Source organism: Phyllobates terribilis, unplaced genomic scaffold (assembly GCF_046119375.1).
Source record: "Phyllobates terribilis strain yellow unplaced genomic scaffold, ASM4611937v1 Scaffold_1631__1_contigs__length_240842, whole genome shotgun sequence".
Classification (NCBI taxonomy): domain Eukaryota; kingdom Metazoa; phylum Chordata; class Amphibia; order Anura; family Dendrobatidae; genus Phyllobates; species Phyllobates terribilis.
Window position 1 is genome coordinate 67290 of NW_027364391.1, and position 26939 is coordinate 94228.

Genomic DNA, 26939 nt, shown 5'->3' on the forward strand with positions numbered 1-26939 from the left:
CTCATTTTGGTTCAACTTCAGCAACTGTGCATTGCATTGCCATGTAATGTAATGCAATGCTATCTATCTAGCTCTCCCTCTATACTTCCTTTTGGATAAACAGACATATTAGGCAAGCATTTTGGAGCTTTCACCTAAATAACTACAGGTGGTGAGATAAGCTGCACAATATAATTGACCTTTCAGTATATTGTTGCACACACACCATCTATTTAGCAAATGCCCTTGTTATCAACAGCAGCCTTTTAAACTCACCTGAGCTAACAGGTATGTGAGCTGGTTACTCTGCTGCGCTTAAAATTTCTTTTTTGGTTTGCTACAATGCCTTTTCTGAAACGTTGTCTCCCTCTGCTGGAACACTGACTTCTTTCATTTAATGCCTGCAGACTATAAAAGAGAAACCAACCCAAAAAGTTTGGTTGATTAGTCTGTGGCATTCTTTTAAACTGTTGCTTATGGCGGTCTCTGTGAGCTTCTCAGTGACATTCAGCCATCCAGGTATCCCGCCTGCAGTAGACGGAATGTGGCAATGGAACGCTGGCTGCGCGTGTCATAATAGGCTCTGAGCCTTTATATACCTGCGCACAGCAGCAGCCACCTTCAGTCTGCTGCTGGACAGCCAGCAGCAGCAGCAGCAGGAGAGGTAATTAATCAGCAACCCTCCTGCTAAGGGTAGACAGCTGCTCGTTCCACCCCCCTCCCCCCCGCCTTAATTGGTTCTCCTCCCTTCCAACGGTGTTGAGGCGGGTGGGAACAGCCGGGGGTTGAGGGTACTGTGCTAAAAGAGGTGGAGTTATGCAGATCTAAAACGCGTGGATTGCAGCAGCAGCAAGCCGAAAAGTGCAGGCATGTGAGGGATCTAGAGGTTGACAGCATGTCTTCTTAACGGGAGTCCAGCTGGCCATCTCCACAAATGGACTTTTCAGAATCCTTGGGTGGCACCGTAGTCGGAAACCAATTCTGGTTATCGCTTCTCGGCCTTTTGGCTAAGATCAAGTGTAGTATCTGTTCTTATCAGTTTAATATCTGATACGTCCCCTATCTGGGGACCATATATTAAATGGATTTTTAGAACAGGGAGATGGAAAAAGAGCTTGCTCTGTCCACTCCACGCATTGACCTGGTATTGCAGTATCTCCAGGACCGGTGCACCCCTTCTTTAATGCAGTTTCTAAAATCAGAAAGAATTGAATTCAATGCTTTTTGTTCATTTGGCTTGTTTGTCGGATTTTGGGATGGACTCTTTGGCTTTGCTTTTCTTCTCCTCATTGGATTTTTCATGTTAAAAGTTGCAGAAGCCAGATGACAAGCTCATTTTGGTTCAACTTCAGCAACTGTGCATTGCATTGCCATGTAATGTAATGCAATGCTATCTATCTAGCTCTCCCTCTATACTTCCTTTTGGATAAACAGACATATTAGGCAAGCATTTTGGAGCTTTCACCTAAATAACTACAGGTGGTGAGATAAGCTGCACAATATAATTGACCTTTCAGTATATTGTTGCACACACACCATCTATTTAGCAAATGCCCTTGTTATCAACAGCAGCCTTTTAAACTCACCTGAGCTAACAGGTATGTGAGCTGGTTACTCTGCTGCGCTTAAAATTTCTTTTTTGGTTTGCTACAATGCCTTTTCTGAAACGTTGTCTCCCTCTGCTGGAACACTGACTTCTTTCATTTAATGCCTGCAGACTATAAAAGAGAAACCAACCCAAAAAGTTTGGTTGATTAGTCTGTGGCATTCTTTTAAACTGTTGCTTATGGCGGTCTCTGTGAGCTTCTCAGTGACATTCAGCCATCCAGGTATCCCGCCTGCAGTAGACGGAATGTGGCAATGGAACGCTGGCTGCGCGTGTCATAATAGGCTCTGAGCCTTTATATACCTGCGCACAGCAGCAGCCACCTTCAGTCTGCTGCTGGACAGCCAGCAGCAGCAGCAGCAGCAGGAGAGGTAATTAATCAGCAACCCTCCTGCTAAGGGTAGACAGCTGCTCGTTCCACCCCCCACCCACGCCTTAATTGGTTCTCCTCCCTTCCAACGGTGTTGAGGCGGGTGGGAACAGCCGGGGGTTGAGGGTACTGTGCTAAAAGAGGTGGAGTTATGCAGATCTAAAACGCGTGGATTGCAGCAGCAGCAAGCCGAAAAGTGCAGGCATGTGAGGGATCTAGAGGTTGACAGCATGTCTTCTTAACGGGAGTCCAGGTGGCCATCTCCACAAATGGACTTTTCAGAATCCTTGGGTGGCACCGTAGTCGGAAACCAATTCTGGTTATCGCTTCTCGGCCTTTTGGCTAAGATCAAGTGTAGTATCTGTTCTTATCAGTTTAATATCTGATACGTCCCCTATCTGGGGACCATATATTAAATGGATTTTTAGAACAGGGAGATGGAAAAAGAGCTTGCTCTGTCCACTCCACGCATTGACCTGGTATTGCAGTATCTCCAGGACCGGTGCACCCCTTCTTTAATGCAGTTTCTAAAATCAGAAAGAATTGAATTCAATGCTTTTTGTTCATTTGGCTTGTTTGTCGGATTTTGGGATGGACTCTTTGGCTTTGCTTTTCTTCTCCTCATTGGATTTTTCATGTTAAAAGTTGCAGAAGCCAGATGACAAGCTCATTTTGGTTCAACTTCAGCAACTGTGCATTGCATTGCCATGTAATGTAATGCAATGCTATCTATCTAGCTCTCCCTCTATACTTCCTTTTGGATAAACAGACATATTAGGCAAGCATTTTGGAGCTTTCACCTAAATAACTACAGGTGGTGAGATAAGCTGCACAATATAATTGACCTTTCAGTATATTGTTGCACACACACCATCTATTTAGCAAATGCCCTTGTTATCAACAGCAGCCTTTTAAACTCACCTGAGCTAACAGGTATGTGAGCTGGTTACTCTGCTGCGCTTAAAATTTCTTTTTTGGTTTGCTACAATGCCTTTTCTGAAACGTTGTCTCCCTCTGCTGGAACACTGACTTCTTTCATTTAATGCCTGCAGACTGTAAAAGAGAAACCAACCCAAAAAGTTTGGTTGATTAGTCTGTGGCATTCTTTTAAACTGTTGCTTATGGCGGTCTCTGTGAGCTTCTCAGTGACATTCAGCCATCCAGGTATCCCGCCTGCAGTAGACGGAATGTGGCAATGGAACGCTGGCTGCGCGTGTCATAATAGGCTCTGAGCCTTTATATACCTGCGCACAGCAGCAGCCACCTTCAGTCTGCTGCTGGACAGCCAGCAGCAGCAGCAGCAGGAGAGGTAATTAATCAGCAACCCTCCTGCTAAGGGTAGACAGCTGCTCGCTCCACCCCCCCCCGCCTTAATTGGTTCTCCTCCCTTCCAACGGTGTTGAGGCGGGTGGGAACAGCCGGGGGTTGAGGGTACTGTGCTAAAAGAGGTGGAGTTATGCAGATCTAAAACGCGTGGATTGCAGCAGCAGCAAGCCGAAAAGTGCAGGCATGTGAGGGATCTAGAGGTTGACAGCATGTCTTCTTAACGGGAGTCCAGGTGGCCATCTCCACAAATGGACTTTTCAGAATCCTTGGGTGGCACCGTAGTCGGAAACCAATTCTGGTTATCGCTTCTCGGCCTTTTGGCTAAGATCAAGTGTAGTATCTGTTCTTATCAGTTTAATATCTGATACGTCCCCTATCTGGGGACCATATATTAAATGGATTTTTAGAACAGGGAGATGGAAAAAGAGCTTGCTCTGTCCACTCCACGCATTGACCTGGTATTGCAGTATCTCCAGGACCGGTGCACCCCTTCTTTAATGCAGTTTCTAAAATCAGAAAGAATTGAATTCAATGCTTTTTGTTCATTTGGCTTGTTTGTCGGATTTTGGGATGGACTCTTTGGCTTTGCTTTTCTTCTCCTCATTGGATTTTTCATGTTAAAAGTTGCAGAAGCCAGATGACAAGCTCATTTTGGTTCAACTTCAGCAACTGTGCATTGCATTGCCATGTAATGTAATGCAATGCTATCTATCTAGCTCTCCCTCTATACTTCCTTTTGGATAAACAGACATATTAGGCAAGCATTTTGGAGCTTTCACCTAAATAACTACAGGTGGTGAGATAAGCTGCACAATATAATTGACCTTTCAGTATATTGTTGCACACACACCATCTATTTAGCAAATGCCCTTGTTATCAACAGCAGCCTTTTAAACTCACCTGAGCTAACAGGTATGTGAGCTGGTTACTCTGCTGCGCTTAAAATTTCTTTTTTGGTTTGCTACAATGCCTTTTCTGAAACGTTGTCTCCCTCTGCTGGAACACTGACTTCTTTCATTTAATGCCTGCAGACTATAAAAGAGAAACCAACCCAAAAAGTTTGGTTGATTAGTCTGTGACATTCTTTTAAACTGTTGCTTATGGCGGTCTCTGTGAGCTTCTCAGTGACATTCAGCCATCCAGGTATCCCGCCTGCAGTAGACGGAATGTGGCAATGGAACGCTGGCTGCGCGTGTCATAATAGGCTCTGAGCCTTTATATACCTGCGCACAGCAGCAGCCACCTTCAGTCTGCTGCTGGACAGCCAGCAGCTGCAGCAGCAGCAGGAGAGGTAATTAATCAGAAACCCTCCTGCTAAGGGTAGACAGCTGCTCGTTCCACCCCCCCCCCCGCCTTAATTGGTTCTCCTCCCTTCCAACGGTGTTGAGGCGGGTGGGAACAGCCGGGGGTTGAGGGTACTGTGCTAAAAGAGGTGGAGTTATGCAGATCTAAAACGCGTGGATTGCAGCAGCAGCAAGCCGAAAAGTGCAGGCATGTGAGGGATCTAGAGGTTGACAGCATGTCTTCTTAACGGGAGTCCAGGTGGCCATCTCCACAAATGGACTTTTCAGAATCCTTGGGTGGCACCGTAGTCGGAAACCAATTCTGGTTATCGCTTCTCGGCCTTTTGGCTAAGATCAAGTGTAGTATCTGTTCTTATCAGTTTAATATCTGATACGTCCCCTATCTGGGGACCATATATTAAATGGATTTTTAGAACAGGGAGATGGAAAAAGAGCTTGCTCTGTCCACTCCACGCATTGACCTGGTATTGCAGTATCTCCAGGACCGGTGCACCCCTTCTTTAATGCAGTTTCTAAAATCAGAAAGAATTGAATTCAATGCTTTTTGTTCATTTGGCTTGTTTGTCGGATTTTGGGATGGACTCTTTGGCTTTGCTTTTCTTCTCCTCATTGGATTTTTCATGTTAAAAGTTGCAGAAGCCAGATGACAAGCTCATTTTGGTTCAACTTCAGCAACTGTGCATTGCATTGCCATGTAATGTAATGCAATGCTATCTATCTAGCTCTCCCTCTATACTTCCTTTTGGATAAACAGACATATTAGGCAAGCATTTTGGAGCTTTCACCTAAATAACTACAGGTGGTGAGATAAGCTGCACAATATAATTGACCTTTCAGTATATTGTTGCACACACACCATCTATTTAGCAAATGCCCTTGTTATCAACAGCAGCCTTTTAAACTCACCTGAGCTAACAGGTATGTGAGCTGGTTACTCTGCTGCGCTTAAAATTTCTTTTTTGGTTTGCTACAATGCCTTTTCTGAAACGTTGTCTCCCTCTGCTGGAACACTGACTTCTTTCATTTAATGCCTGCAGACTATAAAAGAGAAACCAACCCAAAAAGTTTGGTTGATTAGTCTGTGGCATTCTTTTAAACTGTTGCTTATGGCGGTCTCTGTGAGCTTCTCAGTGACATTCAGCCATCCAGGTATCCCGCCTGCAGTAGACGGAATGTGGCAATGGAACGCTGGCTGCGCGTGTCATAATAGGCTCTGAGCCTTTATATACCTGCGCACAGCAGCAGCCACCTTCAGTCTGCTGCTGGACAGCCAGCAGCAGCAGCAGCAGCAGCAGGAGAGGTAATTAATCAGCAACCCTCCTGCTAAGGGTAGACAGCTGCTCGTTCCACCCCCCCCCGCCTTAATTGGTTCTCCTCCCTTCCATAGGTGTTGAGGCGGGTGGGAACAGCCGGGGGTTGAGGGTACTGTGCTAAAAGAGGTGGAGTTATGCAGATCTAAAACGCGTGGATTGCAGCAGCAGCAAGCCGAAAAGTGCAGGCATGTGAGGGATCTAGAGGTTGACAGCATGTCTTCTTAACGGGAGTCCAGGTGGCCATCTCCACAAATGGACTTTTCAGAATCCTTGGGTGGCACCGTAGTCGGAAACCAATTCTGGTTATCGCTTCTCGGCCTTTTGGCTAAGATCAAGTGTAGTATCTGTTCTTATCAGTTTAATATCTGATACGTCCCCTATCTGGGGACCATATATTAAATGGATTTTTAGAACAGGGAGATGGAAAAAGAGCTTGCTCTGTCCACTCCACGCATTGACCTGGTATTGCAGTATCTCCAGGACCGGTGCACCCCTTCTTTAATGCAGTTTCTAAAATCAGAAAGAATTGAATTCAATGCTTTTTGTTCATTTGGCTTGTTTGTCGGATTTTGGGATGGACTCTTTGGCTTTGCTTTTCTTCTCCTCATTGGATTTTTCATGTTAAAAGTTGCAGAAGCCAGATGACAAGCTCATTTTGGTTCAACTTCAGCAACTGTGCATTGCATTGCCATGTAATGTAATGCAATGCTATCTATCTAGCTCTCCCTCTATACTTCCTTTTGGATAAACAGACATATTAGGCAAGCATTTTGGAGCTTTCACCTAAATAACTACAGGTGGTGAGATAAGCTGCACAATATAATTGACCTTTCAGTATATTGTTGCACACACACCATCTATTTAGCAAATGCCCTTGTTATCAACAGCAGCCTTTTAAACTCACCTGAGCTAACAGGTATGTGAGCTGGTTACTCTGCTGCGCTTAAAATTTCTTTTTTGGTTTGCTACAATGCCTTTTCTGAAACGTTGTCTCCCTCTGCTGGAACACTGACTTCTTTCATTTAATGCCTGCAGACTATAAAAGAGAAACCAACCCAAAAAGTTTGGTTGATTAGTCTGTGGCATTCTTTTAAACTGTTGCTTATGGCGGTCTCTGTGAGCTTCTCAGTGACATTCAGCCATCCAGGTATCCCGCCTGCAGTAGACGGAATGTGGCAATGGAACGCTGGCTGCGCGTGTCATAATAGGCTCTGAGCCTTTATATACCTGCGCACAGCAGCAGCCACCTTCAGTCTGCTGCTGGACAGCCAGCAGCAGCAGCAGCAGCAGGAGAGGTAATTAATCAGCAACCCTCCTGCTAAGGGTAGACAGCTGCTCGTTCCACCCCCCCCCCCGCCTTAATTGGTTCTCCTCCCTTCCAACGGTGTTGAGGCGGGTGGGAACAGCCGGGGGTTGAGGGTACTGTGCTAAAAGAGGTGGAGTTATGCAGATCTAAAACGCGTGGATTGCAGCAGCAGCAAGCCGAAAAGTGCATGCATGTGAGGGATCTAGAGGTTGACAGCATGTCTTCTTAACGGGAGTCCAGGTGGCCATCTCCACAAATGGACTTTTCAGAATCCTTGGGTGGCACCGTAGTCGGAAACCAATTCTGGTTATCGCTTCTCGGCCTTTTGGCTAAGATCAAGTGTAGTATCTGTTCTTATCAGTTTAATATCTGATACGTCCCCTATCTGGGGACCATATATTAAATGGATTTTTAGAACAGGGAGATGGAAAAAGAGCTTGCTCTGTCCACTCCACGCATTGACCTGGTATTGCAGTATCTCCAGGACCGGTGCACCCCTTCTTTAATGCAGTTTCTAAAATCAGAAAGAATTGAATGCAATGCTTTTTGTTCATTTGGCTTGTTTGTCGGATTTTGGGATGGACTCTTTGGCTTTGCTTTTCTTCTCCTCATTGGATTTTTCATGTTAAAAGTTGCAGAAGCCAGATGACAAGCTCATTTTGGTTCAACTTCAGCAACTGTGCATTGCATTGCCATGTAATGTAATGCAATGCTATCTATCTAGCTCTCCCTCTATACTTCCTTTTGGATAAACAGACATATTAGGCAAGCATTTTGGAGCTTTCACCTAAATAACTACAGGTGGTGAGATAAGCTGCACAATATAATTGACCTTTCAGTATATTGTTGCACACACACCATCTATTTAGCAAATGCCCTTGTTATCAACAGCAGCCTTTTAAACTCACCTGAGCTAACAGGTATGTGAGCTGGTTACTCTGCTGCGCTTAAAATTTCTTTTTTGGTTTGCTACAATGCCTTTTCTGAAACGTTGTCTCCCTCTGCTGGAACACTGACTTCTTTCATTTAATGCCTGCAGACTATAAAAGAGAAACCAACCCAAAAAGTTTGGTTGATTAGTCTGTGGCATTCTTTTAAACTGTTGCTTATGGCGGTCTCTGTGAGCTTCTCAGTGACATTCAGCCATCCAGGTATCCAGCCTGCAGTAGACGGAATGTGGCAATGGAACGCTGGCTGCGCGTGTCATAATAGGCTCTGAGCCTTTATATACCTGCGCACAGCAGCAGCCACCTTCAGTCTGCTGCTGGACAGCCAGCAGCAGCAGCAGCAGGAGAGGTAATTAATCAGCAACCCTCCTGCTAAGGGTAGACAGCTGCTCGTTCCACCCCCCCCCCCGCCTTAATTGGTTCTCCTCCCTTCCAACGGTGTTGAGGCGGGTGGGAACAGCCGGGGGTTGAGGGTACTGTGCTAAAAGAGGTGGAGTTATGCAGATCTAAAACGCGTGGATTGCAGCAGCAGCAAGCCGAAAAGTGCATGCATGTGAGGGATCTAGAGGTTGACAGCATGTCTTCTTAACGGGAGTCCAGGTGGCCATCTCCACAAATGGACTTTTCAGAATCCTTGGGTGGCACCGTAGTCGGAAACCAATTCTGGTTATCGCTTCTCGGCCTTTTGGCTAAGATCAAGTGTAGTATCTGTTCTTATCAGTTTAATATCTGATACGTCCCCTATCTGGGGACCATATATTAAATGGATTTTTAGAACAGGGAGATGGAAAAAGAGCTTGCTCTGTCCACTCCACGCATTGACCTGGTATTGCAGTATCTCCAGGACCGGTGCACCCCTTCTTTAATGCAGTTTCTAAAATCAGAAAGAATTGAATGCAATGCTTTTTGTTCATTTGGCTTGTTTGTCGGATTTTGGGATGGACTCTTTGGCTTTGCTTTTCTTCTCCTCATTGGATTTTTCATGTTAAAAGTTGCAGAAGCCAGATGACAAGCTCATTTTGGTTCAACTTCAGCAACTGTGCATTGCATTGCCATGTAATGTAATGCAATGCTATCTATCTAGCTCTCCCTCTATACTTCCTTTTGGATAAACAGACATATTAGGCAAGCATTTTGGAGCTTTCACCTAAATAACTACAGGTGGTGAGATAAGCTGCACAATATAATTGACCTTTCAGTATATTGTTGCACACACACCATCTATTTAGCAAATGCCCTTGTTATCAACAGCAGCCTTTTAAACTCACCTGAGCTAACAGGTATGTGAGCTGGTTACTCTGCTGCGCTTAAAATTTCTTTTTTGGTTTGCTACAATGCCTTTTCTGAAACGTTGTCTCCCTCTGCTGGAACACTGACTTCTTTCATTTAATGCCTGCAGACTATAAAAGAGAAACCAACCCAAAAAGTTTGGTTGATTAGTCTGTGGCATTCTTTTAAACTGTTGCTTATGGCGGTCTCTGTGAGCTTCTCAGTGACATTCAGCCATCCAGGTATCCAGCCTGCAGTAGACGGAATGTGGCAATGGAACGCTGGCTGCGCGTGTCATAATAGGCTCTGAGCCTTTATATACCTGCGCACAGCAGCAGCCACCTTCAGTCTGCTGCTGGACAGCCAGCAGCAGCAGCAGCAGGAGAGGTAATTAATCAGCAACCCTCCTGCTAAGGGTAGACAGCTGCTCGTTCCACCACCCCCCCCGCCTTAATTGGTTCTCCTCCCTTCCAACTGTGTTGAGGCGGGTGGGAACAGCCGGGGGTTGAGGGTACTGTGCTAAAAGAGGTGGAGTTATGCAGATCTAAAACGCGTGGATTGCAGCAGCAGCAAGCCGAAAAGTGCAGGCATGTGAGGGATCTAGAGGTTGACAGCATGTCTTCTTAACGGGAGTCCAGGTGGCCATCTCCACAAATGGACTTTTCAGAATCCTTGGGTGGCACCGTAGTCGGAAACCAATTCTGGTTATCGCTTCTCGGCCTTTTGGCTAAGATCAAGTGTAGTATCTGTTCTTATCAGTTTAATATCTGATACGTCCCCTATCTGGGGACCATATATTAAATGGATTTTTAGAACAGGGAGATGGAAAAAGAGCTTGCTCTGTCCACTCCACGCATTGACCTGGTATTGCAGTATCTCCAGGACCGGTGCACCCCTTCTTTAATGCAGTTTCTAAAATCAGAAAGAATTGAATTCAATGCTTTTTGTTCATTTGGCTTGTTTGTCGGATTTTGGGATGGACTCTTTGGCTTTGCTTTTCTTCTCCTCATTGGATTTTTCATGTTAAAAGTTGCAGAAGCCAGATGACAAGCTCATTTTGGTTCAACTTCAGCAACTGTGCATTGCATTGCCATGTAATGTAATGCAATGCTATCTATCTAGCTCTCCCTCTATACTTCCTTTTGGATAAACAGACATATTAGGCAAGCATTTTGGAGCTTTCACCTAAATAACTACAGGTGGTGAGATAAGCTGCACAATATAATTGACCTTTCAGTATATTGTTGCACACACACCATCTATTTAGCAAATGCCCTTGTTATCAACAGCAGCCTTTTAAACTCACCTGAGCTAACAGGTATGTGAGCTGGTTACTCTGCTGCGCTTAAAATTTCTTTTTTGGTTTGCTACAATGCCTTTTCTGAAACGTTGTCTCCCTCTGCTGGAACACTGACTTCTTTCATTTAATGCCTGCAGACTATAAAAGAGAAACCAACCCAAAAAGTTTGGTTGATTAGTCTGTGGCATTCTTTTAAACTGTTGCTTATGGCGGTCTCTGTGAGCTTCTCAGTGACATTCAGCCATCCAGGTATCCCGCCTGCAGTAGACGGAATGTGGCAATGGAACGCTGGCTGCGCGTGTCATAATAGGCTCTGAGCCTTTATATACCTGCGCACAGCAGCAGCCACCTTCAGTCTGCTGCTGGACAGCCAGCAGCAGCAGCAGCAGGAGAGGTAATTAATCAGCAACCCTCCTGCTAAGGGTAGACAGCTGCTCGTTCCACCCCCCCCCCCGCCTTAATTGGTTCTCCTCCCTTCCAACTGTGTTGAGGCGGGTGGGAACAGCCGGGGGTTGAGGGTACTGTGCTAAAAGAGGTGGAGTTATGCAGATCTAAAACGCGTGGATTGCAGCAGCAGCAAGCCGAAAAGTGCAGGCATGTGAGGGATCTAGAGGTTGACAGCATGTCTTCTTAACGGGAGTCCAGGTGGCCATCTCCACAAATGGACTTTTCAGAATCCTTGGGTGGCACCGTAGTCGGAAACCAATTCTGGTTATCGCTTCTCGGCCTTTTGGCTAAGATCAAGTGTAGTATCTGTTCTTATCAGTTTAATATCTGATACGTCCCCTATCTGGGGACCATATATTAAATGGATTTTTAGAACAGGGAGATGGAAAAAGAGCTTGCTCTGTCCACTCCACGCATTGACCTGGTATTGCAGTATCTCCAGGACCGGTGCACCCCTTCTTTAATGCAGTTTCTAAAATCAGAAAGAATTGAATTCAATGCTTTTTGTTCATTTGGCTTGTTTGTCGGATTTTGGGATGGACTCTTTGGCTTTGCTTTTCTTCTCCTCATTGGATTTTTCATGTTAAAAGTTGCAGAAGCCAGATGACAAGCTCATTTTGGTTCAACTTCAGCAACTGTGCATTGCATTGCCATGTAATGTAATGCAATGCTATCTATCTAGCTCTCCCTCTATACTTCCTTTTGGATAAACAGACATATTAGGCAAGCATTTTGGAGCTTTCACCTAAATAACTACAGGTGGTGAGATAAGCTGCACAATATAATTGACCTTTCAGTATATTGTTGCACACACACCATCTATTTAGCAAATGCCCTTGTTATCAACAGCAGCCTTTTAAACTCACCTGAGCTAACAGGTATGTGAGCTGGTTACTCTGCTGCGCTTAAAATTTCTTTTTTGGTTTGCTACAATGCCTTTTCTGAAACGTTGTCTCCCTCTGCTGGAACACTGACTTCTTTCATTTAATGCCTGCAGACTATAAAAGAGAAACCAACCCAAAAAGTTTGGTTGATTAGTCTGTGGCATTCTTTTAAACTGTTGCTTATGGCGGTCTCTGTGAGCTTCTCAGTGACATTCAGCCATCCAGGTATCCCGCCTGCAGTAGACGGAATGTGGCAATGGAACGCTGGCTGCGCGTGTCATAATAGGCTCTGAGCCTTTATATACCTGCGCACAGCAGCAGCCACCTTCAGTCTGCTGCTGGACAGCCAGCAGCAGCAGCAGGAGAGGTAATTAATCAGCAACCCTCCTGCTAAGGGTAGACAGCTGCTCGTTCCACCCCCCCCCCGCCTTAATTGGTTCTCCTCCCTTCCAACGGTGTTGAGGCGGGTGGGAACAGCCGGGGGTTGAGGGTACTGTGCTAAAAGAGGTGGAGTTATGCAGATCTAAAACGCGTGGATTGCAGCAGCAGCAAGCCGAAAAGTGCAGGCATGTGAGGGATCTAGAGGTTGACAGCATGTCTTCTTAACGGGAGTCCAGGTGGCCATCTCCACAAATGGACTTTTCAGAATCCTTGGGTGGCACCGTAGTCGGAAACCAATTCTGGTTATCGCTTCTCGGCCTTTTGGCTAAGATCAAGTGTAGTATCTGTTCTTATCAGTTTAATATCTGATACGTCCCCTATCTGGGGACCATATATTAAATGGATTTTTAGAACAGGGAGATGGAAAAAGAGCTTGCTCTGTCCACTCCACGCATTGACCTGGTATTGCAGTATCTCCAGGACCGGTGCACCCCTTCTTTAATGCAGTTTCTAAAATCAGAAAGAATTGAATTCAATGCTTTTTGTTCATTTGGCTTGTTTGTCGGATTTTGGGATGGACTCTTTGGCTTTGCTTTTCTTCTCCTCATTGGATTTTTCATGTTAAAAGTTGCAGAAGCCAGATGACAAGCTCATTTTGGTTCAACTTCAGCAACTGTGCATTGCATTGCCATGTAATGTAATGCAATGCTATCTATCTAGCTCTCCCTCTATACTTCCTTTTGGATAAACAGACATATTAGGCAAGCATTTTGGAGCTTTCACCTAAATAACTACAGGTGGTGAGATAAGCTGCACAATATAATTGACCTTTCAGTATATTGTTGCACACACACTATCTATTTAGCAATTGCCCTTGTTATCAACAGCAGCCTTTTAAACTCACCTGAGCTAACAGGTATGTGAGCTGGTTACTCTGCTGCGCTTAAAATTTCTTTTTTGGTTTGCTACAATGCCTTTTCTGAAACGTTGTCTCCCTCTGCTGGAACACTGACTTCTTTCATTTAATGCCTGCAGACTATAAAAGAGAAACCAACCCAAAAAGTTTGGTTGATTAGTCTGTGGCATTCTTTTAAACTGTTGCTTATGGCGGTCTCTGTGAGCTTCTCAGTGACATTCAGCCATCCAGGTATCCCGCCTGCAGTAGACGGAATGTGGCAATGGAACGCTGGCTGCGCGTGTCATAATAGGCTCTGAGCCTTTATATACCTGCGCACAGCAGCAGCCACCTTCAGTCTGCTGCTGGAAAGCCAGCAGCAGCAGCAGCAGCAGGAGAGGTAATTAATCAGCAACCCTCCTGCTAAGGGTAGACAGCTGCTCGTTCCACCCCCCCCCCCGCCTTAATTGGTTCTCCTCCCTTCCAACGGTGTTGAGGCGGGTGGGAACAGCCGGGGGTTGAGGGTACTGTGCTAAAAGAGGTGGAGTTATGCAGATCTAAAACGCGTGGATTGCAGCAGCAGCAAGCCGAAAAGTGCAGGCATGTGAGGGATCTAGAGGTTGACAGCATGTCTTCTTAACGGGAGTCCAGGTGGCCATCTCCACAAATGGACTTTTCAGAATCCTTGGGTGGCACCGTAGTCGGAAACCAATTCTGGTTATCGCTTCTCGGCCTTTTGGCTAAGATCAAGTGTAGTATCTGTTCTTATCAGTTTAATATCTGATACGTCCCCTATCTGGGGACCATATATTAAATGGATTTTTAGAACAGGGAGATGGAAAAAGAGCTTGCTCTGTCCACTCCACGCATTGACCTGGTATTGCAGTATCTCCAGGACCGGTGCACCCCTTCTTTAATGCAGTTTCTAAAATCAGAAAGAATTGAATTCAATGCTTTTTGTTCATTTGGCTTGTTTGTCGGATTTTGGGATGGACTCTTTGGCTTTGCTTTTCTTCTCCTCATTGGATTTTTCATGTTAAAAGTTGCAGAAGCCAGATGACAAGCTCATTTTGGTTCAACTTCAGCAACTGTGCATTGCATTGCCATGTAATGTAATGCAATGCTATCTATCTAGCTCTCCCTCTATACTTCCTTTTGGATAAACAGACATATTAGGCAAGCATTTTGGAGCTTTCACCTAAATAACTACAGGTGGTGAGATAAGCTGCACAATATAATTGACCTTTCAGTATATTGTTGCACACACACCATCTATTTAGCAAATGCCCTTGTTATCAACAGCAGCCTTTTAAACTCACCTGAGCTAACAGGTATGTGAGCTGGTTACTCTGCTGCGCTTAAAATTTCTTTTTTGGTTTGCTACAATGCCTTTTCTGAAACGTTGTCTCCCTCTGCTGGAACACTGACTTCTTTCATTTAATGCCTGCAGACTATAAAAGAGAAACCAACCCAAAAAGTTTGGTTGATTAGTCTGTGGCATTCTTTTAAACTGTTGCTTATGGCGGTCTCTGTGAGCTTCTCAGTGACATTCAGCCATCCAGGTATCCCGCCTGCAGTAGACGGAATGTGGCAATGGAACGCTGGCTGCGCGTGTCATAATAGGCTCTGAGCCTTTATATACCTGCGCACAGCAGCAGCCACCTTCAGTCTGCTGCTGGACAGCCAGCAGCAGCAGCAGCAGCAGCAGGAGAGGTAATTAATCAGCAACCCTCCTGCTAAGGGTAGACAGCTGCTCGTTCCACCCCCCCCCCCGCCTTAATTGGTTCTCCTCCCTTCCAACGGTGTTGAGGCGGGTGGGAACAGCCGGGGGTTGAGGGTACTGTGCTAAAAGAGGTGGAGTTATGCAGATCTAAAACGCGTGGATTGCAGCAGCAGCAAGCCGAAAAGTGCAGGCATGTGAGGTATCTAGAGGTTGACAGCATGTCTTCTTAACGGGAGTCCAGGTGGCCATCTCCACAAATGGACTTTTCAGAATCCTTGGGTGGCACCGTAGTCGGAAACCAATTCTGGTTATCGCTTCTCGGCCTTTTGGCTAAGATCAAGTGTAGTATCTGTTCTTATCAGTTTAATATCTGATACGTCCCCTATCTGGGGACCATATATTAAATGGATTTTTAGAACAGGGAGATGGAAAAAGAGCTTGCTCTGTCCACTCCACGCATTGACCTGGTATTGCAGTATCTCCAGGACCGGTGCACCCCTTCTTTAATGCAGTTTCTAAAATCAGAAAGAATTGAATTCAATGCTTTTTGTTCATTTGGCTTGTTTGTCGGATTTTGGGATGGACTCTTTGGCTTTGCTTTTCTTCTCCTCATTGGATTTTTCATGTTAAAAGTTGCAGAAGCCAGATGACAAGCTCATTTTGGTTCAACTTCAGCAACTGTGCATTGCATTGCCATGTAATGTAATGCAATGCTATCTATCTAGCTCTCCCTCTATACTTCCTTTTGGATAAACAGACATATTAGGCAAGCATTTTGGAGCTTTCACCTAAATAACTACAGGTGGTGAGATAAGCTGCACAATATAATTGACCTTTCAGTATATTGTTGCACACACACCATCTATTTAGCAAATGCCCTTGTTATCAACAGCAGCCTTTTAAACTCACCTGAGCTAACAGGTGTGTGAGCTGGTTACTCTGCTGCGCTTAAAATTTCTTTTTTGGTTTGCTACAATGCCTTTTCTGAAACGTTGTCTCCCTCTGCTGGAACACTGACTTCTTTCATTTAATGCCTGCAGACTATAAAAGAGAAACCAACCCAAAAAGTTTGGTTGATTAGTCTGTGGCATTCTTTTAAACTGTTGCTTATGGCGGTCTCTGTGAGCTTCTCAGTGACATTCAGCCATCCAGGTATCCCGCCTGCAGTAGACGGAATGTGGCAATGGAACGCTGGCTGCGCGTGTCATAATAGGCTCTGAGCCTTTATATACCTGCGCACAGCAGCAGCCACCTTCAGTCTGCTGCTGGACAGCCAGCAGCAGCAGCAGCAGCAGGAGAGGTAATTAATCAGCAACCCTCCTGCTAAGGGTAGACAGCTGCTCGTTCCACCCCCCCCGCCTTAATTGGTTCTCCTCCCTTCCAACGGTGTTGAGGCGGGTGGGAACAGCCGGGGGTTGAGGGTACTGTGCTAAAAGAGGTGGAGTTATGCAGATCTAAAACGCGTGGATTGCAGCAGCAGCAAGCCGAAAAGTGCAGGCATGTGAGGGATCTAGAGGTTGACAGCATGTCTTCTTAACGGGAGTCCAGGTGGCCATCTCCACAAATGGACTTTTCAGAATCCTTGGGTGGCACCGTAGTCGGAAACCAATTCTGGTTATCGCTTCTCGGCCTTTTGGCTAAGATCAAGTGTAGTATCTGTTCTTATCAGTTTAATATCTGATACGTCCCCTATCTGGGGACCATATATTAAATGGATTTTTAGAACAGGGAGATGGAAAAAGAGCTTGCTCTGTCCACTCCACGCATTGACCTGGTATTGCAGTATCTCCAGGACCGGTGCACCCCTTCTTTAATGCAGTTTCTAAAATCAGAAAGAATTGAATTCAATGCTTTTTGTTCATTTGGCTTGTTTGTCGGATTTTGGGATGGACTCTTTGGCTTTGCTTTTCTTCTCCTCATTGGATTTTTCATGTTAAAAGTTGCAGAAGCCAGATGACAAGCTCATTTTGGTTCAACTTCAGCAACTGTGCATTGCATTGCCATGTAATGTAATGCAATGCTATCTATCTAGCTCTCCCTCTATACTTCCTTTTGGATAAACAGACATATTAGGCAAGCATTTTGGAGCTTTCACCTAAATAACTACAGGTGGTGAGATAAGCTGCACAATATAATTGACCTTTCAGTATATTGTTGCACACACACCATCTATTTAGCAAATGCCCTTGTTATCAACAGCAGCCTTTTAAACTCACCTGAGCTAACAGGTATGTGAGCTGGTTACTCTGCTGCGCTTAAAATTTCTTTTTTGGTTTGCTACAATGCCTTTTCTGAAACGTTGTCTCCCTCTGCTGGAACACTGACTTCTTTCATTTAATGCCTGCAGACTATAAAAGAGAAACCAACCCAAAAAGTTTGGTTGATTAGTCTGTGGCATTCTTTTAAACTGTTGCTTATGGCGGTCTCTGTGAGCTTCTCAGTGACATTTAGCCATCCAGGTATCCCGCCTGCAGTAGACGGAATGTGGCAATGGAACGCTGGCTGCGCGTGTCATAATAGGCTCTGAGCCTTTATATACCTGCGCACAGCAGCAGCCACCTTCAGTCTGCTGCTGGACAGCCAGCAGCAGCAGCAGCAGCAGGAGAGGTAATTAATCAGCAACCCTCCTGCTAAGGGTAGACAGCTGCTCGTTCCACCCCCCCCCCCGCATTAATTGGTTCTCCTCCCTTCCAACGGTGTTGAGGCGGGTGGGAACAGCCGGGGGTTGAGGGTACTGTGCTAAAAGAGGTGGAGTTATGCAGATCTAAAACGCGTGGATTGCAGCAGCAGCAAGCCGAAAAGTGCAGGCATGTGAGGGATCTAGAGGTTGACAGCATGTCTTCTTAACGGGAGTCCAGGTGGCCATCTCCACAAATGGACTTTTCAGAATCCTTGGGTGGCACCGTAGTCGGAAACCAATTCTGGTTATCGCTTCTCGGCCTTTTGGCTAAGATCAAGTGTAGTATCTGTTCTTATCAGTTTAATATCTGATACGTCCCCTATCTGGGGACCATATATTAAATGGATTTTTAGAACAGGGAGATGGAAAAAGAGCTTGCTCTGTCCACTCCACGCATTGACCTGGTATTGCAGTATCTCCAGGACCGGTGCACCCCTTCTTTAATGCAGTTTCTAAAATCAGAAAGAATTGAATTCAATGCTTTTTGTTCATTTGGCTTGTTTGTCGGATTTTGGGATGGACTCTTTGGCTTTGCTTTTCTTCTCCTCATTGGATTTTTCATGTTAAAAGTTGCAGAAGCCAGATGACAAGCTCATTTTGGTTCAACTTCAGCAACTGTGCATTGCATTGCCATGTAATGTAATGCAATGCTATCTATCTAGCTCTCCCTCTATACTTCCTTTTGGATAAACAGACATATTAGGCAAGCATTTTGGAGCTTTCACCTAAATAACTACAGGTGGTGAGATAAGCTGCACAATATAATTGACCTTTCAGTATATTGTTGCACACACACCATCTATTTAGCAAATGCCCTTGTTATCAACAGCAGCCTTTTAAACTCACCTGAGCTAACAGGTATGTGAGCTGTTTACTCTGCTGCGCTTAAAATTTCTTTTTTGGTTTGCTACAATGCCTTTTCTGAAACGTTGTCTCCCTCTGCTGGAACACTGACTTCTTTCATTTAATGCCTGCAGACTATAAAAGAGAAACCAACCCAAAAAATTTGGTTGATTAGTCTGTGGCATTCTTTTAAACTGTTGCTTATGGCGGTCTCTGTGAGCTTCTCAGTGACATTCAGCCATCCAGGTATCCCGCCTGCAGTAGACGGAATGTGGCAATGGAACGCTGGCTGCGCGTGTCATAATAGGCTCTGAGCCTTTATATACCTGCGCACAGCAGCAGCCACCTTCAGTCTGCTGCTGGACAGCCAGCAGCAGCAGCAGCAGCAGGAGAGGTAATTAATCAGCAACCCTCCTGCTAAGGGTAGACAGCTGCTCGTTCCACCCCCCCCCCCGCCTTAATTGGTTCTCCTCCCTTCCAACGGTGTTGAGGCGGGTGGGAACAGCCGGGGGTTGAGGGTACTGTGCTAAAAGAGGTGGAGTTATGCAGATCTAAAACGCGTGGATTGCAGCAGCAGCAAGCCGAAAAGTGCAGGCATGTGAGGGATCTAGAGGTTGACAGCATGTCTTCTTAACGGGAGTCCAGGTGGCCATCTCCACAAATGGACTTTTCAGAATCCTTGGGTGGCACCGTAGTCGGAAACCAATTCTGGTTATCGCTTCTCGGCCTTTTGGCTAAGATCAAGTGTAGTATCTGTTCTTATCAGTTTAATATCTGATACGTCCCCTATCTGGGGACCATATATTAAATGGATTTTTAGAACAGGGAGATGGAAAAAGAGCTTGCTCTGTCCACTCCACGCATTGACCTGGTATTGCAGTATCTCCAGGACCGGTGCACCCCTTCTTTAATGCAGTTTCTAAAATCAGAAAGAATTGAATTCAATGCTTTTTGTTCATTTGGCTTGTTTGTCGGATTTTGGGATGGACTCTTTGGCTTTGCTTTTCTTCTCCTCATTGGATTTTTCATGTTAAAAGTTGCAGAAGCCAGATGACAAGCTCATTTTGGTTCAACTTCAGCAACTGTGCATTGCATTGCCATGTAATGTAATGCAATGCTATCTATCTAGCTCTCCCTCTATACTTCCTTTTGGATAAACAGACATATTAGGCAAGCATTTTGGAGCTTTCACCTAAATAACTACAGGTGGTGAGATAAGCTGCACAATATAATTGACCTTTCAGTATATTGTTGCACACACACCATCTATTTAGCAAATGCCCTTGTTATCAACAGCAGCCTTTTAAACTCACCTGAGCTAACAGGTATGTGAGCTGGTTACTCTGATGCGCTTAAAATTTCTTTTTTGGTTTGCTACAATGCCTTTTCTGAAACGTTGTCTCCCTCTGCTGGAACACTGACTTCTTTCATTTAATGCCTGCAGACTATAAAAGAGAAACCAACCCAAAAAGTTTGGTTGATTAGTCTGTGGCATTCTTTTAAACTGTTGCTTATGGCGGTCTCTGTGAGCTTCTCAGTGACATTCAGCCATCCAGGTATCCCGCCTGCAGTAGACGGAATGTGGCAATGGAACGCTGGCTGCGCGTGTCATAATAGGCTCTGAGCCTTTATATACCTGCGCACAGCAGCAGCCACCTTCAGTCTGCTGCTGGACAGCCAGCAGCAGCAGCAGCAGCAGGAGAGGTAATTAATCAGCAACCCTCCTGCTAAGGGTAGACAGCTGCTCGTTCCACCCCCCAGCCCCCGCCTTAATTGGTTCTCCTCCCTTCCAACGGTGTTGAGGCGGGTGGGAACAGCCGGGGGTTGAGGGTACTGTGCTAAAAGAGGTGGAGTTATGCAGATCTAAAACGCGTGGATTGCAGCAGCAGCAAGCCGAAAAGTGCAGGCATGTGAGGGATCTAGAGGTTGACAGCATGTCTTCTTAACGGGAGTCCAGGTGGCCATCTCCACAAATGGACTTTTCAGAATCCTTGGGTGGCACCGTAGTTGGAAACCAATTCTGGTTATCGCTTCTCGGCCTTTTGGCTAAGATCAAGTGTAGTATCTGTTCTTATCAGTTTAATATCTGATACGTCCCCTATCTGGGGACCATATATTAAATGGATTTTTAGAACAGGGAGATGGAAAAAGAGCTTGCTCTGTCCACTCCACGCATTGACCTGGTATTGCAGTATCTCCAGGACCGGTGCACCCCTTCTTTAATGCAGTTTCTAAAATCAGAAAGAATTGAATTCAATGCTTTTTGTTCATTTGGCTTGTTTGTCGGATTTTGGGATGGACTCTTTGGCTTTGCTTTTCTTCTCCTCATTGGATTTTTCATGTTAAAAGTTGCAGAAGCCAGATGACAAGCTCATTTTGGTTCAACTTCAGCAACTGTGCATTGCATTGCCATGTAATGTAATGCAATGCTATCTATCTAGCTCTCCCTCTATACTTCCTTTTGGATAAACAGACATATTAGGCAAGCATTTTGGAGCTTTCACCTAAATAACTACAGGTGGTGAGATAAGCTGCACAATATAATTGACCTTTCAGTATATTGTTGCACACACACCATCTATTTAGCAAATGCCCTTGTTATCAACAGCAGCCTTTTAAACTCACCTGAGCTAACAGGTATGTGAGCTTGTTACTCTGCTGCGCTTAAAATTTCTTTTTTGGTTTGCTACAATGCCTTTTCTGAAACGTTGTCTCCCTCTGCTGGAACACTGACTTCTTTCATTTAATGCCTGCAGACTATAAAAGAGAAACCAACCCAAAAAGTTTGGTTGATTAGTCTGTGGCATTCTTTTAAACTGTTGCTTATGGCGGTCTCTGTGAGCTTCTCAGTGACATTCAGCCATCCAGGTATCCCGCCTGCAGTAGACGGAATGTGGCAATGGAACGCTGGCTGCGCGTGTCATAATAGGCTCTGAGCCTTTATATACCTGCGCACTGCAGCAGCCACCTTCAGTCTGCTGCTGGAAAGCCAGCAGCAGCAGCAGCAGCAGGAGAGGTAATTAATCAGCAACCCTCCTGCTAAGGGTAGACAGCTGCTCGTTCCACCCCCCCCCCCCGCCTTAATTGGTTCTCCTCCCTTCCAACGGTGTTGAGGCGGGTGGGAACAGCCGGGGGTTGAGGGTACTGTGCTAAAAGAGGTGGAGTTATGCAGATCTAAAACGCGTGGATTTTAGCAGCAGCAAGCCGAAAAGTGCAGGCATGTGAGGGATCTAGAGGTTGACAGCATGTCTTCTTAACGGGAGTCCAGGTGGCCATCTCCACAAATGGACTTTTCAGAATCCTTGGGTGGCACCGTAGTCGGAAACCAATTCTGGTTATCGCTTCTCGGCCTTTTGGCTAAGATCAAGTGTAGTATCTGTTCTTATCAGTTTAATATCTGATACGTCCCCTATCTGGGGACCATATATTAAATGGATTTTTAGAACAGGGAGATGGAAAAAGAGCTTGCTCTGTCCACTCCACGCATTGACCTGGTATTGCAGTATCTCCAGGACCGGTGCACCCCTTCTTTAATGCAGTTTCTAAAATCAGAAAGAATTGAATTCAATGCTTTTTGTTCATTTGGCTTGTTTGTCGGATTTTGGGATGGACTCTTTGGCTTTGCTTTTCTTCTCCTCATTGGATTTTTCATGTTAAAAGTTGCAGAAGCCAGATGACAAGCTCATTTTGGTTCAACTTCAGCAACTGTGCATTGCATTGCCATGTAATGTAATGCAATGCTATCTATCTAGCTCTCCCTCTATACTTCCTTTTGGATAAACAGACATATTAGGCAAGCATTTTGGAGCTTTCACCTAAATAACTACAGGTGGTGAGATAAGCTGCACAATATAATTGACCTTTCAGTATATTGTTGCACACACACCATCTATTTAGCAAATGCCCTTGTTATCAACAGCAGCCTTTTAAACTCACCTGAGCTAACAGGTATGTGAGCTGGTTACTCTGCTGCGCTTAAAATTTCTTTTTTGGTTTGCCACAATGCCTTTTCTGAAACGTTGTCTCCCTCTGCTGGAACACTGACTTCTTTCATTTAATGCCTGCAGACTATAAAAGAGAAACCAACCCAAAAAGTTTGGTTGATTAGTCTGTGGCATTCTTTTAAACTGTTGCTTATGGCGGTCTCTGTGAGCTTCTCAGTGACATTCAGCCATCCAGGTATCCCGCCTGCAGTAGACGGAATGTGGCAATGGAACGCTGGCTGCGCGTGTCATAATAGGCTCTGAGCCTTTATATACCTGCGCACAGCAGCAGCCACCTTCAGTCTGCTGCTGGGCAGCCAGCAGCAGCAGCAGCAGCAGGAGAGGTAATTAATCAGCAACCCTCCTGCTAAGGGTAGACAGCTGCTCGTTCCACCCCCCCCCCGCCTTAATTGGTTCTCCTCCCTTCCAACGGTGTTGAGGCGGGTGGGAACAGCCGGGGGTTGAGGGTACTGTGCTAAAAGAGGTGGAGTTATGCAGATCTAAAACGCGTGGATTGCAGCAGCAGCAAGCCGAAAAGTGCAGGCATGTGAGGGATCTAGAGGTTGACAGCATGTCTTCTTAACGGGAGTCCAGGTGGCCATCTCCACAAATGGACTTTTCAGAATCCTTGGGTGGCACCGTAGTCGGAAACCAATTCTGGTTATCGCTTCTCGGCCTTTTGGCTAAGATCAAGTGTAGTATCTGTTCTTATCAGTTTAATATCTGATACGTCCCCTATCTGGGGACCATATATTAAATGGATTTTTAGAACAGGGAGATGGAAAAAGAGCTTGCTCTGTCCACTCCACGCATTGACCTGGTATTGCAGTATCTCCAGGACCGGTGCACCCCTTCTTTAATGCAGTTTCTAAAATCAGAAAGAATTGAATTCAATGCTTTTTGTTCATTTGGCTTGTTTGTCGGATTTTGGGATGGACTCTTTGGCTTTGCTTTTCTTCTCCTCATTGGATTTTTCATGTTAAAAGTTGCAGAAGCCAGATGACAAGCTCATTTTGGTTCAACTTCAGCAACTGTGCATTGCATTGCCATGTAATGTAATGCAATGCTATCTATCTAGCTCTCCCTCTATACTTCCTTTTGGATAAACAGACATATTAGGCAAGCATTTTGGAGCTTTCACCTAAATAACTACAGGTGGTGAGATAAGCTGCACAATATAATTGACCTTTCAGTATATTGTTGCACACACACCATCTATTTAGCAAATGCCCTTGTTATCAACAGCAGCCTTTTAAACTCACCTGAGCTAACAGGTATGTGAGCTGGTTACTCTGCTGCGCTTAAAATTTCTTTTTTGGTTTGCTACAATGCCTTTTCTGAAACGTTGTCTCCCTCTGCTGGAACACTGACTTCTTTCATTTAATGCCTGCAGACTATAAAAGAGAAACCAACCCAAAAAGTTTGGTTGATTAGTCTGTGGCATTCTTTTAAACTGTTGCTTATGGCGGTCTCTGTGAGCTTCTCAGTGACATTCAGCCATGCAGGTATCCCGCCTGCAGTAGACGGAATGTGGCAATGGAACGCTGGCTGCGCGTGTCATAATAGGCTCTGAGCCTTTATATACCTGCGCACAGCAGCAGCCACCTTCAGTCTGCTGCTGGACAGCCAGCAGCAGCAGCAGCAGCAGGAGAGGTAATTAATCAGCAACCCTCCTGCTAAGGGTAGACAGCTGCTCGTTCCACCCCCCCCCCCGCCTTAATTGGTTCTCCTCCCTTCCAACGGTGTTGAGGCGGGTGGGAACAGCCGGGGGTTGAGGGTACTGTGCTAAAAGAGGTGGAGTTATGCAGATCTAAAACGCGTGGATTGCAGCAGCAGCAAGCCGAAAAGTGCAGGCATGTGAGGGATCTAGAGGTTGACAGCATGTCTTCTTAACGGGAGTCCAGGTGGCCATCTCCACAAATGGACTTTTCAGAATCCTTGGGTGGCACCGTAGTCGGAAACCAATTCTGGTTATCGCTTCTCGGCCTTTTGGCTAAGATCAAGTGTAGTATCTGTTCTTATCAGTTTAATATCTGATACGTCCCCTATCTGGGGACCATATATTAAATGGATTTTTAGAACAGGGAGATGGAAAAAGAGCTTGCTCTGTCCACTCCACGCATTGACCTGGTATTGCAGTATCTCCAGGACCGGTGCACCCCTTCTTTAATGCAGTTACTAAAATTAGAAAGAATTGAATTCAATGCTTTTTGTTCATTTGGCTTGTTTGTCGGATTTTGGGATGGACTCTTTGGCTTTGCTTTTCTTCTCCTCATTGGATTTTTCATGTTAAAAGTTGCAGAAGCCAGATGACAAGCTCATTTTGGTTCAACTTCAGCAACTGTGCATTGCATTGCCATGTAATGTAATGCAATGCTATTTATCTAGCTCTCCCTCTATACTTCCTTTTGGATAAACAGACATATTAGGCAAGCATTTTGGAGCTTTCACCTAAATAACTACAGGTGGTGAGATAAGCTGCACAATATAATTGACCTTTCAGTATATTGTTGCACACACACCATCTATTTTGCAAATGCCCTTGTTATCAACAGCAGCCTTTTAAACTCACCTGAGCTAACAGGTATGTGAGCTGGTTACTCTGCTGCGCTTAAAATTTCTTTTTTGGTTTGCTACAATGCCTTTTCTGAAACGTTGTCTCCCTCTGCTGGAACACTGACTTCTTTCATTTAATGCCTGCAGACTATAAAAGAGAAACCAACCCAAAAAGTTTGGTTGATTAGTCTGTGGCATTCTTTTAAACTGTTGCTTATGGCGGTCTCTGTGAGCTTCTCAGTGACATTCAGCCATCCAGGTATCCCGCCTGCAGTAGACGGAATGTGGCAATGGAACGCTGGCTGCGCGTGTCATAATAGGCTCTGAGCCTTTATATACCTGCGCACAGCAGCAGCCACCTTCAGTCTGCTGCTGGACAGCCAGCAGCAGCAGCAGCAGCAGGAGAGGTAATTAATCAGCAACCCTCCTGCTAAGGGTAGACAGCTGCTCGTTCCACCCCCCCCCCGCCTTAATTGGTTCTCCTCCCTTCCAACGGTGTTGAGGCGGGTGGGAACAGCCGGGGGTTGAGGGTACTGTGCTAAAAGAGGTGGAGTTATGCAGATCTAAAACGCGTGGATTGCAGCAGCAGCAAGCCGAAAAGTGCAGGCATGTGAGGGATCTAGAGGTTGACAGCATGTCTTCTTAACGGGAGTCCAGGTGGCCATCTCCACAAATGGACTTTTCAGAATCCTTGGGTGGCACCGTAGTCGGAAACCAATTCTGGTTATCGCTTCTCGGCCTTTTGGCTAAGATCAAGTGTAGTATCTGTTCTTATCAGTTTAATATCTGATACGTCCCCTATCTGGGGACCATATATTAAATGGATTTTTAGAACAGGGAGATGGAAAAAGAGCTTGCTCTGTCCACTCCACGCATTGACCTGGTATTGCAGTATCTCCAGGACCGGTGCACCCCTTCTTTAATGCAGTTTCTAAAATCAGAAAGAATTGAATTCAATGCTTTTTGTTCATTTGGCTTGTTTGTCGGATTTTGGGATGGACTCTTTGGCTTTGCTTTTCTTCTCCTCATTGGATTTTTCATGTTAAAAGTTGCAGAAGCCAGATGACAAGCTCATTTTGGTTCAACTTCAGCAACTGTGCATTGCATTGCCATGTAATGTAATGCAATGCTATCTATCTAGCTCTCCCTCTATACTTCCTTTTGGATAAACAGACATATTAGGCAAGCATTTTGGAGCTTTCACCTAAATAACTACAGGTGGTGAGATAAGCTGCACAATATAATTGACCTTTCAGTATATTGTTGCACACACACCATCTATTTAGCAAATGCCCTTGTTATCAACAGCAGCCTTTTAAACTCACCTGAGCTAACAGGTATGTGAGCTGGTTACTCTGCTGCGTTTAAAATTTATTTTTTGGTTTGCTACAATGCCTTTTCTGAAACGTTGTCTCCCTCTGCTGGAACACTGACTTCTTTCATTTAATGCCTGCAGACTATAAAAGAGAAACCAACCCAAAAAGTTTGGTTGATTAGTCTGTGGCATTCTTTTAAACTGTTGCTTATGGCGGTCTCTGTGAGCTTCTCAGTGACATTCAGCCATCCAGGTATCCCGCCTGCAGTAGACGGAATGTGGCAATGGAACGCTGGCTGCGCGTGTCATAATAGGCTCTGAGCCTTTATATACCTGCGCACAGCAGCAGCCACCTTCAGTCTGCTGCTGGACAGCCAGCAGCAGCAGCAGCAGCAGGAGAGGTAATTAATCAGCAACCCTCCTGCTAAGGGTAGACAGCTGCTCGTTCCACCCCCCCCCCGCCTTAATTGGTTCTCCTCCCTTCCAACGGTGTTGAGGCGGGTGGGAACAGC

At 45.3% G+C, this 26939-nt stretch overlaps 20 non-coding genes across 20 annotated transcripts; all 20 read left to right on the forward strand.

Annotated features, from left to right (window-relative positions):
• Nucleotides 1-966: 966 nt before the first annotated feature.
• Nucleotides 967-1157, forward strand: LOC141245002 (U2 spliceosomal RNA). Its single transcript, XR_012308884.1, has one exon. It is a non-coding gene; the product is annotated as a U2 spliceosomal RNA (small nuclear RNA).
• Nucleotides 1158-2277: 1120 nt separating this feature from the next.
• Nucleotides 2278-2468, forward strand: LOC141245003 (U2 spliceosomal RNA). Its single transcript, XR_012308885.1, has one exon. It is a non-coding gene; the product is annotated as a U2 spliceosomal RNA (small nuclear RNA).
• Nucleotides 2469-3582: 1114 nt separating this feature from the next.
• LOC141245005 (U2 spliceosomal RNA) lies at nt 3583-3773 on the forward strand. Its single transcript, XR_012308886.1, has one exon. It is a non-coding gene; the product is annotated as a U2 spliceosomal RNA (small nuclear RNA).
• Nucleotides 3774-4892: 1119 nt separating this feature from the next.
• LOC141245006 (U2 spliceosomal RNA) lies at nt 4893-5083 on the forward strand. Its single transcript, XR_012308887.1, has one exon. It is a non-coding gene; the product is annotated as a U2 spliceosomal RNA (small nuclear RNA).
• A 1120-nt stretch (nt 5084-6203) lies between these two features.
• LOC141245007 (U2 spliceosomal RNA) lies at nt 6204-6394 on the forward strand. The gene has a single exon (XR_012308888.1). It is a non-coding gene; the product is annotated as a U2 spliceosomal RNA (small nuclear RNA).
• Nucleotides 6395-7513: 1119 nt separating this feature from the next.
• Nucleotides 7514-7704, forward strand: LOC141245008 (U2 spliceosomal RNA). The gene has a single exon (XR_012308889.1). It is a non-coding gene; the product is annotated as a U2 spliceosomal RNA (small nuclear RNA).
• A 1116-nt stretch (nt 7705-8820) lies between these two features.
• On the forward strand, nt 8821-9011 carry LOC141245009 (U2 spliceosomal RNA). Its single transcript, XR_012308890.1, has one exon. It is a non-coding gene; the product is annotated as a U2 spliceosomal RNA (small nuclear RNA).
• A 1116-nt stretch (nt 9012-10127) lies between these two features.
• Nucleotides 10128-10318, forward strand: LOC141245010 (U2 spliceosomal RNA). The gene has a single exon (XR_012308891.1). It is a non-coding gene; the product is annotated as a U2 spliceosomal RNA (small nuclear RNA).
• Nucleotides 10319-11434: 1116 nt separating this feature from the next.
• Nucleotides 11435-11625, forward strand: LOC141245012 (U2 spliceosomal RNA). The gene has a single exon (XR_012308893.1). It is a non-coding gene; the product is annotated as a U2 spliceosomal RNA (small nuclear RNA).
• Nucleotides 11626-12737: 1112 nt separating this feature from the next.
• Nucleotides 12738-12928, forward strand: LOC141245013 (U2 spliceosomal RNA). Its single transcript, XR_012308894.1, has one exon. It is a non-coding gene; the product is annotated as a U2 spliceosomal RNA (small nuclear RNA).
• Nucleotides 12929-14047: 1119 nt separating this feature from the next.
• On the forward strand, nt 14048-14238 carry LOC141245014 (U2 spliceosomal RNA). The gene has a single exon (XR_012308895.1). It is a non-coding gene; the product is annotated as a U2 spliceosomal RNA (small nuclear RNA).
• A 1122-nt stretch (nt 14239-15360) lies between these two features.
• Nucleotides 15361-15551, forward strand: LOC141245015 (U2 spliceosomal RNA). The gene has a single exon (XR_012308896.1). It is a non-coding gene; the product is annotated as a U2 spliceosomal RNA (small nuclear RNA).
• A 1116-nt stretch (nt 15552-16667) lies between these two features.
• LOC141245016 (U2 spliceosomal RNA) lies at nt 16668-16858 on the forward strand. The gene has a single exon (XR_012308897.1). It is a non-coding gene; the product is annotated as a U2 spliceosomal RNA (small nuclear RNA).
• Nucleotides 16859-17977: 1119 nt separating this feature from the next.
• Nucleotides 17978-18168, forward strand: LOC141244862 (U2 spliceosomal RNA). The gene has a single exon (XR_012308761.1). It is a non-coding gene; the product is annotated as a U2 spliceosomal RNA (small nuclear RNA).
• Nucleotides 18169-19287: 1119 nt separating this feature from the next.
• On the forward strand, nt 19288-19478 carry LOC141244863 (U2 spliceosomal RNA). The gene has a single exon (XR_012308762.1). It is a non-coding gene; the product is annotated as a U2 spliceosomal RNA (small nuclear RNA).
• A 1121-nt stretch (nt 19479-20599) lies between these two features.
• LOC141244864 (U2 spliceosomal RNA) lies at nt 20600-20790 on the forward strand. Its single transcript, XR_012308763.1, has one exon. It is a non-coding gene; the product is annotated as a U2 spliceosomal RNA (small nuclear RNA).
• A 1120-nt stretch (nt 20791-21910) lies between these two features.
• On the forward strand, nt 21911-22101 carry LOC141244865 (U2 spliceosomal RNA). Its single transcript, XR_012308764.1, has one exon. It is a non-coding gene; the product is annotated as a U2 spliceosomal RNA (small nuclear RNA).
• A 1118-nt stretch (nt 22102-23219) lies between these two features.
• On the forward strand, nt 23220-23410 carry LOC141244866 (U2 spliceosomal RNA). The gene has a single exon (XR_012308765.1). It is a non-coding gene; the product is annotated as a U2 spliceosomal RNA (small nuclear RNA).
• Nucleotides 23411-24529: 1119 nt separating this feature from the next.
• LOC141244868 (U2 spliceosomal RNA) lies at nt 24530-24720 on the forward strand. The gene has a single exon (XR_012308767.1). It is a non-coding gene; the product is annotated as a U2 spliceosomal RNA (small nuclear RNA).
• A 1118-nt stretch (nt 24721-25838) lies between these two features.
• Nucleotides 25839-26029, forward strand: LOC141244869 (U2 spliceosomal RNA). The gene has a single exon (XR_012308768.1). It is a non-coding gene; the product is annotated as a U2 spliceosomal RNA (small nuclear RNA).
• Nucleotides 26030-26939: the final 910 nt, after the last annotated feature.